The sequence below is a fragment of the Botryllus schlosseri genome, chromosome 11 (assembly GCF_051294905.1).
Source record: "Botryllus schlosseri isolate E-star chromosome 11, Bs_hap1, whole genome shotgun sequence".
Lineage (NCBI taxonomy): Eukaryota > Metazoa > Chordata > Ascidiacea > Stolidobranchia > Styelidae > Botryllus > Botryllus schlosseri.
In genome coordinates this window covers 2,957,547-2,971,280 of record NC_137246.1, presented here as the reverse complement: position 1 = coordinate 2,971,280, position 13,734 = coordinate 2,957,547, and the positions used below count along the sequence as shown (strand labels likewise).

Below are 13,734 nucleotides of genomic sequence, written 5' to 3'. Positions count from 1 at the left end.
ACCCACGAAGATAAATAGCGAAACCAACTCCAAAACTGCCATCTGCGCGCACGGAGCAAGATTCTCCGACCGCCATCCCTTGACTATAGTGGTGGCGCTCGTTAGCAAAAATGAAAATCGTCCATTAGATAGATCCAAAGTCACTCAACTATGACAAGTCGTCCGACTAATAAGCGCAATGTTATGAGAGTACTGGAGCGCAAAATGTTGCACAAAAGTCCGTCGGCGCTAACCTGCGGTAATGGAAATCCGTGCTTGCCGACCTTATATTTCGACTTTTAACGGTTATTTCTCGAGAATTATTTGGCTGTGTGGGATTTCAAGGATTGCAGTATGTATTTCAACGATATTAAAACGAAATATTTCCATATGGTTGACCTTCAAACGAAATATACCTTATATATGCTGCAATATCAATCTTGGCGTAGACCGAAAATATTACTAGTCGGGATGCAGGATTATTGCTGGTCATGACCGTCCAGTTTTACAGTCCACCATAGCCGCACGAATTCCATGACCTGGTATCACTGCCCAATGGAACTGGAGTACTCACTGACTAGACAACCAACCTGCAAGCAGACAACTACCACCCTTCACACCGGGATTTCTGACTAGCCTCCGCTTCTAAACACATGTCTGCAGCAACTTTTATGCAATAGATGAGAACTAACACGTAGAAACCTTATCCTCAAAGTCCTCAGATGTAAAAATAAGTTTTTTATTATTTTTCGTCTTATACCTGACCTTGCAGCACATTTCCAAGCATACTGGTTTCTTCCTCGTACGATTCTTCGTTTCTCTTCAACAATTCTAAATCTGACAACAAATTTACGGGTGCTTTCTGTGATAGATCCATGTATTTGGATGACACGAAATATAGGTAGTCCCAGCTATTTATTGAAATTTCCATCAGATCAAAACACCTCAAGATGGCAATATAAGGAAAACAATTGAACAGTGTCTAAATGATTTGGATCGGTCATTTTAATCAGTCCCGCACCTTGACCAAGAGCATGTAAATAAGAGGCATATAGCCTACACTCCAGGAAAAGAAACCATAAAAAGGACTAGCAATAAAAATGTCGACATATCATATCACAGTCCTGCAGGCCGAATTGTATTCATTCAGTAGAAACAGTTTGCATGTAGACTTAGACATGCTTGACGACTGCCGGTAATGTCCATTCTCGGTAACGTCCATTCTCGGTAATAGCGTTCTCGGCAATGGTTTTCTCGGTATTGGTATAGGACCGGTTCATAGTGGGCTGGCTGCACGAACATCGTCCAGTGCACCACGAAAAAATGAACGATTGGTGAATGTCCAACCCACCAGGGCCAGATAGTATAAGATACGTCTGAGAGCGATTCCATGCATTCATATTCCGAGTCATCAATTTGGGGTTCGCATGGAATATGGAATTGAGGTACCGTCATCATTTTCACAGGTAGCAATGAATTACGTTGATGTTGCATGATAATTTCCCGTATGCAGACCTGAATAAAAATATAACATACTAAATGAATGAATACACTAAAATTGATCTCGTACCAAACTAAATAAATTTGCGAGTGTACCCTTTGTGGACTGCCCAAACAAGAAAAAATCAAGGATGCGTTTTGCAGACAACAGCAACTGCGTATGGCTATGTACAAAGTATGCTCGATAGTCAAATGCCGACTTCTACTGGTTTCCATGTAGGCTATTATTGGAAATTTCATTTATTGACACATGTAATCATTTGAAAAATGCTCAAGGTCACTGATAATGACAAAGCACAACAATATGATGAAAATGATATTGCCACTTTAAGAAATTCAGGGTTTGTGAGAACCCCCGACACTGTTCCATAACCGAGGGATAAGGTTTCCAATGAGTAAAAGGTTGTGCAGCATCAAACAATGTCTTACCTGTGCAGTGTGCAGCTGTTCTGGCAACATCATATGGTATCGTGATTAGTGACGGATGGTTGAATATGCTTGACGGGTTACTCAAGGCTGATCTTAGATGATCAGCAGATGGTATTTCATTCCTATCTGCAAACGGTATTATACAATGCTAAGCAATGGTACTCTTCAGCAGTATACAATTGAATCTTACCAGCCAGCCGCTTTCCACATCCGCACGAAGACTCATCCGAAACAACATGTACCACCTTGACCGGATTGTTAGCAAGCGAAAAATAATTTCAAGACTCCAAAGTCTTCTCTCCATTGGTGGAATTCTTCCAGTGAAATCATATGCTGCATAAAATATAAATCATGATTAGGATAATATAAAGACACTGAGGATGAACCATGAACGTGTCATATCACTAGGCAATGATCAATGCTGATGGTCACCTGAGACACTTCAAATTTGTATTTCAGTATTTTTATTACTCAATTGGTATATAATCATAACAACAATGGACTGTATCAAGTTAACTTCACACCATATTAGTTTTGAGAAATTAACAGTCCACATTTCATTGTGTACCGTATGTGAAAGCTAAAGGTCTCTATATTTGACTTTTACGAACACTACATGTGCTACAGTAGACTTACTACTAATACTACGGTACTGTACCTTTGATCCCACTTCTTCTGAAGTGGCGACGTTGAGGATTGGATTTCTTGGGAAGCGAAATAGAACAGGACAATCTCTGTCAGACACTATTTTGCTTCCTTCTTGAGCTATCCTTCCTTCATGCGTCATTTGCTTGACCTTTCACAGCACATCCAGCCATATTTGCGCCGCGAACTCCAAATAATCCAACCTACAACGACGTTCGCCGTAAGGCGCCATACTACACTACAAAAAAAAATAAGACATTTTTTATCTTATTATCTTAAAGTGACTTTTTATGAAAAAATGTCTTAAAGACCAATTAGTCTTACCAAGTACTTTATGTCTCAAAAGTAAGCCAGAAATTGATCGAAAATGGTAGCAGTGCCTTGGGGGCATCCTTTTCAATGTTAGGGGTCTGAGCGGAGGAGGGGAAGGATGAGAGAGACCAGAAATTGCAGTGTTGAGATGATCCTGTACTAAGTTTACAAGGTATTCACTAGATATAGTTATCAAGGTACATGCCACTTACTACTCACGAGTACTATTCAGATCAATATATATATGGTTGTCTGAGTCGAAAATAGCATTTCTGGTGAGTGGGTGGTAAAATGAGACCAAATCATCCTCATTTCTTAAATTTGAGACCAAATTTGTCTAATTTTGAGACCAAATTGTCCAATTTTTTTTTGTAGTGTACGTATATAACCAACGACTGCCGAACGAGCAGACGCGAACGAAACGATGAAGCTCTCGGCGACGGCCGACGCCGGTCGGGGCACGGCTTTCTGTGCTAGTGTTCGTCGTGACCCGGGCCGTGGCACCGACCCCGGAAGTGGCCGACCGATCCGAATCGGTTCGCGGGGCGGAACGTGTTCGCGCGCTGACCGGCGCGCAAGTTCCGGATCCGCGCGAGACGGCTGCGTAAACGACCGGTTTTCGACGGCGGGGCGGCTCGATCGAGCTGTGCAAAATTAACACTTCTACTTCCTAAAGCCGCGTTTTGCGGAGCTAGCAAGACCCGCAGCCCCATCTGACCCGCGCTCGTCTGAGGGGCAGTTCAGATCTGTCAGGCGATGACCGCAGCCCGGTTCTGCCACGTCGCCAACCAGTACTACAACGCGGCAAAAGCCCATTTTGATCGGCCCTCGCTCGCCACGGGGGAGAGCGATAGCCTGAGCGTCGAGCCTACAACGCGGCAAAAGCCCATTTTGATCGGCCCTCGCTCGCCACGGGGGAGAGCGATAGCCTGAGCGTCGAGCGCCGCGCTGGAAATTGGGACTCTAAATTGAAAGAGCGATAAGCTTTTAGAAACGACGGGTCATAAGTAGACGACAATGTGTCTTGGGCTTCGAGTCCTGTCGAGTGTTCGATTATCAATGAGAACGGCGTGGAAAGTTGAAATGTATACAAATTATACATGTAGAGTGGCCACAGCGAATAAAATGTCAGTTTCGCATCGGATTAAATGTAATTGCGACAGGACAGCTATATTTTTCGAGCGTACCCGTTTAATTGCGCATTTTTGATGATAATTCTGGGATGATCCAGCGATCAAGGATAATCCCGGAATTATCAAAGATTTATCAAAGAAAATTTAAAATCACTCCACTTCTACGGCTTGGAATTCAAAATTTTCATGCTGTACTAAATCCGCGAATATTGGTTAGAATGAATTCGAATCTGGTGTACGTCGTTTTATCGATTTAATCACGTAACCAGCAAGATTCAGAAATAAAGGTTATTTTTCAACAGTCCTATTGCGCATCCATTGTCACTGTTGCCGCGGCTCGACCACGACTTCACAGATATCTCATATACAATGACGCACCCCGCTTCGTATGCCGCAACGCGTTGGGAAATGACTTCGAAACTATAAATTAACTCTTAGCGACAGGATCGTCTAATTTCAGTACGCTAAGAAATCATGTATCACTACACGATTAGAATCTTCAAAATTGTTACTCTGCTCATTTTTGAGTGCCCGTGCCATTGTGTTCGCCCGGCCCCAAACATACGAGCCCTGGACGGCGGGAACCGCGGGATCATGCGAGAGACCTCCAGCGGATGACGCGAGCGTGCGAATTCGAATTGCCGCGTATCGTCTCCCGCTCTCGAGGGCGTCGTGGCCGGCCTAATAGGTAAAAGCACTGTGCTTGCCTCGCCGCCGCGCCGCCGCCGGGGCTCGAATCCCTCCCACCAAAGGCGAAAATGAAGAGCGAAAAAGTATACGGTATGGTTACGCCCAAAGAATGTAGAAGGGCAAGAAGTGCGAGGTCATTGTTGCGTCATGCCACTGTTACGTTGCGGCATCCATTTTGGTCTCAAAAGACCACAAAAACAGCCTGAACCTATGTGGGAGGCTGTAGTTTTCGGTCATATTGGCAGTGATATTTATGGGATTACGCCCGCAACTGGGATAATAGAAACCAAGGTGAATTTATGTATTTTCGTTGTCTGCTGGTCGTTTTTATTTCAGATCACCCCGGACTACCACAGCAAAATGCATTTCTGGGCTGCATCAACGAATTGTAGGCCTACATATGGCGATATATTTAGAATCTCAACCTAAAGGCTTTTTGTGAGAATTGTATCCTGTTGAAGCAGGAGATGGAGCTAGTAAGATTCAATATGGCCAATAGAAACTTTCCGCATACATACTGTAACAGCATAGACCACCCAACCCAATACGATATAAAGTCACCCATCTTACAATTTGCAGCCAAAAGGCCGGTGTCAGGAGAAAGACGAAGAAATTGCGGGGTTGAAATCGCTGGTAATGCGAAATCATTGTGAAATTAATTGTAGCATTTTGACGATACAAATACACAATGAAAACCATACAAGATAGGCTACCCAAATGTGATTAATAGCGGAATTGCACAATTTATGATCGTTTTGGAACTTGGATGTAAGCTCGGATAACAAGGAACATATGGAGGAGGATAGGAAGGTTTTTTCAACAAGGATCAGATTCAGGCTTTGAAAAGAGAAGGGCAGGCCTCTGGATGCAGATGGGCCGGTGATACATTTATGTCAGCACTGAAAATCAGGTTTTCATTTGGAAAGCATGGGTAGTTTTTGAGCTCCAACAGTGCTTCTATATCGAATGTAAACATTCGATGGTGTAGATATCTGAGTAAATCCTCTGATACCACGAACATTTTTAATAATTTTTTAATATGTTCTCGGCAAAAAATCACAAACAAAATATGCGACGGAATCCGACCCGAATACGCAGAAATACAACAAAAACAACCGCCGATACCCCTGTCCGCCCGCGACAAACGCGACTACACGCGCCCCAATACGGACCGGGACGGGGCTCGTTCACTTGAGGACCAATTCTACAAAATCCTTATGGAGAAAATGGATTTTTGGTCCGAAAGTGAACGAGCCCCGTAGGATGGTCAATTAGATTAGCGGACCTGGACGCCTCTGCATTACCTTTTTCCTAGAATTCATGATCATTTCCTATAGAGAAAGGTTCAAGCGGGTATTTATGTTAAAAACAATTTGTTTTTCTCGTATAATATCAGTTTCAATATGCATATTTCCATCACAGTCCCGTGAATTCAATAAATTCATTTGCGCGTATAGAAACTGGATTTTGGACGGTCCGGAGTTCGTGGACGGGTTTTAGCTTCGAGCTAACGGATCGGAATCTTCGAGGAAATGATCGAGTCGAGTCGAGTCGAGTCGAATCTAGTAGAACATCAACGGAGGTATTTGGAATTATTCATGTAGGTTAGAAAGGGGACACTGTGGATATATGTAATTTATTTTATTTGTGTGTGATGCCGCTTCCTTTGTAGGCCGAGGCTAGAGTGTGACCGATTAACTTCATAGCTTGTTTCGAATTCCCGTACATACACTACAAAAAAAAATAAGACATTTTTTATCTTATTATCTTAAAGTGACTTTTTATGAAAAAATGTCTTAAAGACCAATTAGTCTTACCAAGTACTTTATGTCTCAAAAGTAAGCCAGAAATTGATCGAAAATGGTAGCAGTGCCTTGGGGGCATCCTTTTCAATGTTAGGGGTCTGAGCGGAGGAGGGGAAGGATGAGAGAGACCAGAAATTGCAGTGTTGAGATGATCCTGTACTAAGTTTACAAGGTATTCACTAGATATAGTTATCAAGGTACATGCCACTTACTACTCACGAGTACTATTCAGATCAATATATATATGGTTGTCTGAGTCGAAAATAGCATTTCTGGTGAGTGGGTGGTAAAATGAGACCAAATCATCCTCATTTCTTAAATTTGAGACCAAATTTGTCTAATTTTGAGACCAAATTGTCCAATTTTTTTTTGTAGTGTACATAACATCGAGTTGTGCAACATTTCTCGCTCCACGAAAATACGTTCGGACGACTTGTCATAGTTGAGTGACTTTGGATAGATCTAACCAATGATATATATACAATGATTGGAAACTGCCACGCCCCTTAACGCTATAAGATAGATTCCCGGCGAAATCAGTCCGTCGCGGGATATGCTTGAGTAGAGGTACGGAATTGCGTATGTCGACTGTGGGGGAGTGCTGCAATCGACCTTTCTGGGGTACTAATTCACTGCTTTTCCCCAATTGGTTTAGTTTTTGTTGGATTCTTGAGCATAGTGAGGCAGTGCTGCATACTAGGATCTAATATAACTTTTAACAATGCATATTTATCAGAGTACCGACTAGCTGTGAGGCATTTTAGCATCGGTTGCAACCATGCATGTACGACACAGCCAAAAAAATTAATAGATACTGTGGGTGAGCGTCAATATAGATGTGCAGAACCTAGAAGGCTTGTTAAAAGAGGATTTTAAAATATTCTGGCAGCATTTATGTCACCTGATTTTTTAAAAGAGAAGGGTTGATTACGATAATTGTGTGAGCAACTAAGTTGTTTTATATAGTATATGTTGTAATATTGTAGGGCCGAGTTCACTGGCAACCATAGTATCAGTATAGCGATTGTACCTTCATAATATAATATAAAATCGGAACTAACCGGAAACTAACATTGTACTGATTGGTAAAATGCTAACAGATATAACTTTTTACAGGGTCAGGCTGTTCAATCCACATTCCACATGAATGATGAGAATCGGCATTGTTCCAAACAATATTCCATCGGCAAAACAATGCACTAGAATGACATTGAGGATAATCATTCCATAGTTGGTATTGGGCACATCGACCTGGCGTGATATGTGACTACTCTCAATAGTTGAATCTTTCACACCGGGGTGTCCGAAAGCGTCTACCAATGCCCATTTATTCAAAATATACCTGGTAAACGTTTTGGCACTTATTTGATATGAACTACCCGTTGTGAAGTGTTCCCCATGAATTGCCTGTAAACCTTGAAAATTAACATGGAGTACTCGTTAAGATTGATAGCTGGACGGATTGTACAAAATAGATGATTTATGCATTTGCGAGCAACATTCTATGGTGTCTTATTCATTGAAAGGTTAGGAAATGATTTTGTAACCTTCGTCATTGTATAGTGTGTACGTCTATGGTTTTTTATGTATAACCTTCATAACTTTTCGCCATTTGCATCACGCTTTATGACCTGAGCATGAGCATCAACTTGCATTGTATGTGCTGCTGCCTCAAATACTCATGTTATTTTTCCAGCAATGTAACTCCACAATCATCCAATGCAAAATCTCTCTCTTGAATATGCATATTGCTCATATATATTGCATATGCGGCAGTAAGGAAAATACTTGACGGATTGAATAAATAACTTGATTTCAATTGTAGTTGACTGGCAAAACTGTGACATGTCTTATGCATAAATTTTTTACAGGATCGTTAACATTTTTTATAAATTATAGTCCATTCAAACTTTCAAGAAAAGATTGTTCGTGTATTGAAACAGCCGCAAAGCAACCCACAGCCGCGAGGAAATTGAAAAGGATTCAGGGATCTTGATAAAAGTGCAAATCATTATCTTATGGGATTTCGGCACGCCAGGCCGTCCATGAGAAGCAACCATGTCATGTTCCACTTTGCTTCAGACATTGAGATATTTCCAAAGATTGTAGTCAAAATGAATAATACTTTGACGAATGGTGCCAGATTGGATTGATACTCATTGGATCGATTGATGCAGAGAAAAATAATCTTGCTGAACGACTATGAACTGACTGAACGGCTTGAAACATACTAGTGTTCAAATGCCATGATACTTGATGATTGAATGCCCTCCGATGTTCAACGTCATGTGAGATCGCTGCTCTACCATCCAGCTGCTGTCCTGTTATTGTCATTAAGAGAGGATAAAAATGCTCGAATAAATAACATTTGAGAATATATATTTTTGTTACGTGACAAGAAACATTGACGTTATCAACTACTAGGCACAGTTATTCGATTGTTCATAATAGCACAGCACAGTTTCATAAATTACAACAAAAATAGATGCAGACAGTGCATTTATCGAATGGCTTAAACATAGGTACATCTGATATTGTAATTTGCATAAACATGAAAATCCTCTTTTGCTACATATTCACTTGACTTAAATGCTTTCCGTTGACTAGGATTTTGGTTCTTGACTAGGATTTTGGTTCTTGTTATTCTGAATTTAGATGACAACAAGTCTGACATGATAACAAAAGTTGTTTATGCAGTTTTCAAGTGTTATAGTAAATGAAATATCCATACCCTGTATAAATTTCTTAATGATATTATGGTGTGGGTATCCTCATTGAAATTTAGACACGACTAGTATCAGAGCATTTAGGAGTCCATGAAGAGGTGAGGTATTTAAGCTGTTCAAAATCCTTCTTCTGCAATAACCATGCGATGACACATTGTTATGATGCTCGGATTCGACCAACTTCTTCCATGATCACCTCGACCGTTGAGGGAATAGATGGTGATGTGTAAGGTCGGAGATTTGTTGAGTGAAGGGGATTGTTGGATAGTCTCTATTCCGTCCCATTCTTCGAAGTCACCATCTTGCAAGTCAACTATGATTGTAAGAGTTGACAAACTGGACTGGACATGGACAACATTACAATTTAATGACCATACAAAGTATATGCTGTGAACAATCATTTATAGATCATTGGCTGTGCACAAGTCTATCAAACCTGACATGGACAGTGGCAGGAACTTTCTACCTATTGTGGGTCGCTCTTGCGCACACATACATGTCTTGGTGCGCCGTGGCATAAGGTAATGGCCGACGCCCAAGTGCCCATTTCTCTTAATCACGCCTAATTTTTGTTGTGGGTTGGGAACCCAATAATCAAGACATTTGACAAAATTAATTCGCGCACGGCGCGATAAATATTTTGAAAAATTCTCAAAAAATACACCATGATTTATGTTAATTCACGAAATAATTTTGGGTTCCTTTCGATCTCTGCCCCCTAATTGAGGGTTTGGGTGCGGCAGATACGGTCCTGAGGAAATCTTACGCAATGTTCATGACACGCGGAGAAGACTATGCGCTAGTTTCTCGCAGATTAACTTCGAGCTCGCCCATTGTTATTTATAACTATGTTAAACCATGTTATTTCGCCATTCCCGGAAAATAATGCGCTATTGAAATGATATCAGTATCGCTCACGCGTACGAGACCATACTAAAAGAAAAGATTTTTCGTTAGGCGCTCGTGATTGCAAAGTCTCATTTCTTCACGGAGTGCAGTATTTACCTTTGCTGGCCGCTCTTGTACCTCAATGTAAGACTTCAGCGATAACACTATTTGCCCCTGGCAATGTTCCCTCTAATTTTTCACGAGTTTGCGCGCCTACGTGGTGCCTTGGACAACAGTGCGCAACGACTTCAAAAAAACATCACTTCGGATTTTCTGTGCGCAACTTAGATTTTCTGTGCGCAGGGACCGCTTCAGCACTGCGCATTTGCGCACGTCCGCAGCTTAGAGGGAACATTGCTCATGAAGTACCGTAGTTTGAAAAAGTAGGTTAAGACCAGGTTTTGCAGACGTTTCTTAGTCAATTGGATATTGAAATCTACTTGTTGAAGCAGAAAATGAACGGTCTGAAAAGTACTCGAGTAGTATGAAGAAATGAGTTCGACTTTACTTTGTATACATCTGTTAGACAATTGTATACTGTATCTACAAGCTGCTGACGATTACTCCTAATATTTTTATTTTTATTCAATTGTATATATGAGCATTCGGATCACAAGATGAATCTCTGTAACAAAGGAATAATGACTATTATTACTTCAAAAACGTGATGCGTTTTGCGATATCCTCAAGTAGGTTTTGCCTACTTTCACAACTTCAGAAGGCCTGACTTCAAAGTCAGTTTTAGAACCTGCCTGAATTGACTTGAAAAATTTAGAAATGACTTCGTGACTTGATTAAAAATTTGCAATGACTTGAAGATAGTGACCTGATCCCAACTCTAGCTCGTACTATGAAGTATCCACCTTTATTTGATACTGCGAGACCACCTCCGATCACAATGTTCATCACGTAGGCACACTGGTACATCAGTTTCGTCTGAATATTAAGCCATGCTACTGGTATCGGCCAAAACCTGTACAGTATGCACACATTTCACGTGCAAAAGAGGTCTCGATAAAAAACTTTTCACTACGTTAACGCCAGTTCCTGAAGAAAGATTGCTGGCGAACCGTTTGTTTACATCGATTTCATTCCTGTAGTGAAGCATGACTCGCGACGCGCTCAAACGCATAGCTCACTGGAGTTTCCAATCATTGTATATATATCATTGGATCTAACTGTGTTCTTTCTATTTTCGTTAATATATTGCAGTATGATTTGATCCCGGTAAATCTACAACTTTCTGACCACTAATTACTACTATTTGGCTGTTCTGTGCTATTAAAGATCAACTGCATCTTAAAAATGACTTTGCCTTATATCGTACGTTATGTGGTTAGGGATATGAATAAAATAATAAAAATTGAAATTACATGATAGTTTTCAAGTAATTCAAATTATAAATCGAAAAGCTGAAAAACGGATATGAAATCATTCAGCTATGAAATGACGTCATGTGAGTGACACGGCTAAAGTCCTGGTCAGTGTTGCCAATTTAGCGATTTTCGCGCTAGATCTAGCGATTTTTCATACGGTTTAGCGCCAAAAAATATGAATCTAGCGCCTAGCGATAAATCTAGCGATTTTTGAAAAAGTATTTAGCGATTATTTACCGCTTTTTTACCGAAAATAACCACTAAAGATCAGTTCTGGCTGACGACTGCATTGGCTATACCGGTCACCAGAGTGCTGACTCCGATGATATGTAATTATAGATTACTACCTATACCGATAGATAGCAGAGATGAGCATGGATTAGGATTAGGTTTTGAAAAAAATAGGATTTGTGAAATTTTGTCGGATTTAGATTGGATTTGGATTAGACATTTTTTTCAGAACGGATTAGGATTTGGATTGGATTTACCTATTTTCTGGGAGATTGAAATGTCGTGTGGCGAATGGCGACAAACTTTATTTAGATCAGGTATTAATGTACTTATGGTTACTAAGTTCTCTTGAATCAAGTGAATCGTTGGTTGTGAAAGAAAATTTTCGAATCCCTCCATTGCATAAATTAGTATTTTTTCTGAATTTCCAGTTGGAATCGGATTAGGATTGGACATGGACTTGAATAAGAAAAAGTTATGGATTATGATTATGATTTGGATTTGAAGGTTCGGATTTGGATTGGATTAGGACATAGAAATTTCAAATCCGCTCATCTCTGATAGATTTAGATTGTAGATACGCAACTCCTGGCGGTTACGCATGGGCAAACAGTGTCTCTTCCTGCTGAGCAATCTAAAAGAAGCATAGTTGGCAGTGCTACATCTGGCGACCTGAACGCTGAAATTTAATATAATTGGCCATGATCGAAAGATAGTGTCGCAGTGATTTCGAAAATACAAAATAAAATCTCGTCTGGACAATGGAACCATGCACCCCGAAACAGCCCTCAAAGTCTGAAAACTGGCATTATTGCTCCAACAATGGCACCGCCGCAACACAATGAACATAACGATGAACAATTTCGTCCAGCGATTGTTCTTATCAATGCCGATTTCCAGACTTTAGGGGCTGTTTTGAGGTCGCTCCATTGTCTGGTCATTCGTTTAGGACCAGATTAATTACATTTCATACCCCGGGTTGGTCCTCGGATTATTTTCTTAAGGTCTCTACTTATAGTGGCAAACAAACCCGTTTCAACGTCGTGTTGTGTCGGGTCAAGTCGCATGTCGTGTGTCAATCGCATGTCGTGTTCAAGTAGGCCAACTCCAACAAAGTTTAGAGAAGAAGTCAAGCGCATAACCACGGTACATCGCATCACGTATTCACAGACGCATCGAGTAAGGCACGCTGATATAGTGAGCGGTTATGCCTGCAAACCTGGTCAGTGTTCACTGTTCACGTACAGCGATCGCTGCGCAAAGCGATCTGCTTTATAGAAATGCACTGCCGTTTTGTCCCGCTTAGATATGACTATTACGTATTATGAACTAAAAATATGATAAGTTACTTTGGCCCAAGACGAGTAAAATATAGCTGAGAAGAATATATCAATATAATGGTTCAATTTAACACCTTTAGCAATTAATGCAGATTTAGCGCTATTTTTTAGCGCTTTTTTCTCAATATTTAGCGCCATCTAGCGATTTTTGACACCAGTTTTAGCGATTTTCTTCCATCTGGAGTTGGCAACACTGGTCCTGGTATAGCTCAGTGTGGTAAACAGATAGTTAATAGTGTTGGGATTGATTTTGATACTGGATTTGATTGTGAATATGGAAGGTATGAAGAAGATGAGGCACGGAGGTACATCTGGTGTCGCGTATGGTTGCTCGAATACGCGATATTCGGTACCCAAAGTGTCTTTTCATCGCTGTCCAAACCCTATTGCTGGAGAGGATTATGAAGACTGAGAAAGTGATATCCAATCCCTGTCAAGTGATGATAGCTTCCACCCAACAGAGTTAGATGGCGAGTCAGAGTGAGTACTTGAACAGTGTAATCATGTTTGTACCAAGTCTTCACCAAAATATTGATTTGCAGGCATTCAGATTCAGAGGAATGTCTGGAGAATAGCAACAAGCTGGTGAGCATTTTTCAACATTGTCCAATGTGTCAATCAGAGTCGGACGTGCAAGAGTCTGGTTTAGGTAGCACACTGAGAATCAAGCAAGACTGCAC

The 13,734-nt window shown here is 40.9% G+C and overlaps 1 protein-coding gene and 2 long non-coding RNA genes across 4 annotated transcripts in view; 1 reads left to right on the top strand and 2 right to left on the bottom strand.

Annotated features, from left to right (window-relative positions):
- The window catches only part of LOC145449815 (uncharacterized), a 342,177-nt gene that overhangs the window by 100,842 nt on the left and 227,601 nt on the right, over nt 1-13,734 (bottom strand). The gene's annotated exons all lie outside the window — the stretch shown is intronic.
- On the bottom strand, nt 828-3,683 carry LOC145450615 (uncharacterized). The gene is made up of 4 exons (XR_013918539.1): nt 2,567-3,683; nt 2,099-2,241; nt 1,909-2,034; nt 828-1,494 (listed from the first exon to the last, which is right to left on the bottom strand). It is a non-coding gene; the product is annotated as an uncharacterized LOC145450615 (long non-coding RNA).
- LOC145449418 (uncharacterized) lies at nt 7,756-9,219 on the top strand. Its single transcript, XR_013918253.1, has 2 exons — nt 7,756-8,019; nt 8,393-9,219. It is a non-coding gene; the product is annotated as an uncharacterized LOC145449418 (long non-coding RNA).